Source organism: Nematolebias whitei, chromosome 9, assembly GCF_014905685.2.
Source record: "Nematolebias whitei isolate Nwh7 chromosome 9, NemWhi1, whole genome shotgun sequence".
Taxonomy (NCBI): Eukaryota; Metazoa; Chordata; class Actinopteri; order Cyprinodontiformes; family Rivulidae; genus Nematolebias; species Nematolebias whitei.
This window is the reverse complement of record NC_056506.1, coordinates 14,108,415-14,111,649: the sequence shown is the minus strand read 5'-3', so window position 1 is coordinate 14,111,649 and position 3,235 is coordinate 14,108,415.

The following is a 3,235-nucleotide window of genomic DNA, read 5'->3' as shown; positions in this document are numbered from 1 at the left end:
GGGACGTAACCAACGGGACGTAACCAACGGGACGTAACCAACGGGACATCCTGCTAAAATACAAAAATTACAAACTAAGGCGTAGAACTCCTAACGTTCCTGTCCAGCTTCTCTAGAGGAACGACAGAGTTGGAGCTGAGAAGGTCGGACATGACGTGTCATCTAGTGTTTAGTGAACAACTCTCAGCTACTACCACACCAAATTGTGGGTCATTATCAGTGAAACTGACTAAGTTGAAGCCATTTGTTGTGTTTTTTAGGGACATTAAACTCATTACTTTTTATAAGTTTCATTAAAATGTTCTCAGAGATATTTTGCTAACAGACAAACAAATGAATGCAGATGGACGGCCATGAGCTCCCTCTACTGATCTTGGATGTTTCTGACGGGCTTCAGTAGCAGAGGGCTGAAACTAAATGATCAGTTTTAACAAAATAAGAGCACTTTGAAAGCTTCTCATCATGTCTGAGCTCCAGGTGCTCGCTGCCTGTTTGGGTTCATTATCGGGCTCCTGAGATTTGTCTCCAACAGAACCGGGTCAGCACCTCCTTCATCTATACAGCAGCTAATCCTCCAAATGTGTTTCAGTCAGGCAGACCTGTGGTAACCAGAGCAACACTCTCATAAATCAGAAAGTGTCACCTACTAGGTAAACATTAAGAACACTCCTGTGGACAGTCACACACGACCCACAGAACTTTTTACAGACCTGCTCATTTTCAGTCGGATCATAAGACCGACCAGAACAACAACTTTATTTAAAAACAAACGTGGAACAACAAGTAAAACGTAAACAAAGACAGAATTAAATGATTGTTAAATGTGTGAGATGCTTCCCCTCCTCCTTTAACAACAGCCTGAAAACATCAAAACCAGCTTCTGGAGGTCCAGGAGGACCTGAGGAGACCAGCTGCTGGAGGTCCAGGAGGACCTGAGGAGACCAGCTGCTGGAGGTCCTGGAGGACCTGAGGAGACCAGCTGCTTGAGGTCCTGGAGGACCTGAGGAGACCAGCTGCTGGAGGTTCTGTAGATTCTGAATAATTTTGTCCCATTCTGTTCTGATGGAAGGTTCTAGTTGTTCAACAGTCTTCAGACTTTGTTGGCAGATGTTTGTTTCTCGATGCATCAGATGTTTTCAGGTTTGGACCTCAGGTAGACCTGAGTCAGGTCCACCTGTCAGGAGTCAGGAGTTCTTTAATTTATTTTTTTAATTCAGTTTATTTATATAGCACCAAATCACAACAAAGTTGTCTCAGGGCACTTTACAGGAACATTCACATACATAAAAGCCAATTAGTAAAGTTCTCTATCTAAGGAATCCAGCAGACAAGTTGAATCTTGGCTTCGTTGCAGTCTCCCATCCTGAGCAAGCACAGTGGCAACATTGGAAAGGAAAAACTCCCTTTTAAAAGGAAGAAACCTGCAGCAGTTCTGCACCTGGACTCCTCCTGCTGCTGAAATGGATGCAGTGTGTAGTTTAACATTGTCTTGCTGAAATATTCAATGATCTTTATTGTCCTTCACTTCAGAGAAGCATCAGATGTTCATGGAGTGGAAGGACACCAGGTGTCAGGTCCAAATGATGCTCAGCAGCAACAGCAAGTCCTCATCTGATGGGAGCAGATGTTCTAAAACCTGTAGATACTGTCTTTCCATATGTGTAAACTGCCCATGCCAGAGACATTAATGCACCCCCATACCATCAGAGAGGCAGGCTTTTGAACTGTGAGTTAACAGTCTGGATGGCCCCTTTTCTTTTAACACAGAGGACGTGATTTCCCAACAGACCTTCAGATGTAGATCCCTCTGACCACCTCAGTCCTTCTGAAATGAGCTCTGGTTTGGAGAAGGTGGCAGCTGATCCAGATGTGCTCACATCTGACTCCTTCTCTGCCTGATAGAGCTTTAAGCAGCATCTGTGGATGAACTGTGTGTACAGATGACGATCTGTGAAGGTGTTCCTGAGCCCGTGCAATGATGTCACCACTTTATTGAAATCAGTGTTGTAATTCTCTGCATGAGGCAGATTATCGAAGCAGAAGAAGCCTGTCTGTAGAGACGGCTCTGATGAAAGACACCATGAAGACAGAGACAATACAACAGTTCTTTCTTCAAGCCCTGCTTTTGTCTCTTCGTTACATCTGCCCACAGTTCAGGTGCTTCCTTCCTGTTCAAGGTCCGTCCTTGACAACTCACTGAAAGGGAAAGCGGCGTTCACAGAACCCACGTCAGCTTGTGAGCTGCTACAAGGTCTTTCAGTAAAGCAGATTGTGTAGCCTGAGAGAGGAAATAAAACCGGTTGAAAGCTGGAGAGAGCTGATGTCAAGTCTGTGTTCCACCCGTGTGGAAAACCGAACATCTGTGCAGACATGAAGAGGATTTACTGAAGGATTCAGATGAGACAAGCAATAAATTTGGACAAAATGTCTTATTTTAACAGTAAAGAATGTCCTACAGGCCTCTCCCCTGAACCTCAAAGCTACAAATCCTTCCACGTATTTTAAAAAAGGCATCGCTCCCTGACTGGGAGCATGGAGCTGAACTTTGGACCAGACTGGAAACCATGCGAGGTCTTATGAGGTCTGTGTTGCTACAGGTTTACATCAAAAAGCACACACCTCATCAAAAGTGAGATTGACACACAGATTGGTGCAGCGTCTGCAGTATTGTGGACTCTGTGCCGGTCCATTGTGGTGAAGAGGGAGCTGAGCTGTTTACTGGTCAGTCTATGTTCCTACCCTCACCTATGTTCATGAACTCTGGGAAGAAATGAGCTTCCTCTGCAGGTAGCTGGACTCTCCCTTAGAGATAGGGTGAGAAGATTAGTTATCCAGGAGAAATTCGGAGTAGAACCGTTGCTCCTCCACATCGAGAGGAGCCAGTTGAAGTGCTTCAGGTATGTCCCACAGGAAGGAGACCCCGGGGAAGACCCCCGGACACGCTGGAGAGACTATGTCTCTCTGTTGGCCTGGGAACACCTTGGACTCTTCCCAGAAGAGCTGGAAGAGGTGGCTGTGGAAAGAGATGTTTGGACCTCCCTGCTCAAGATGTTGCCCCCAAGACCCGAATTAGGAATAAGTGGAAGAGAATGGATGGATGGATGCATGGATAGATGGATGCATGGATGGATGGTTGCATGCATGGATGGATGGATGGATGGATGGATGAATGGATGGATGGATGATAGATGTATGTATGTATGTATGTATGTATGTATGTATGTATGTATGTATG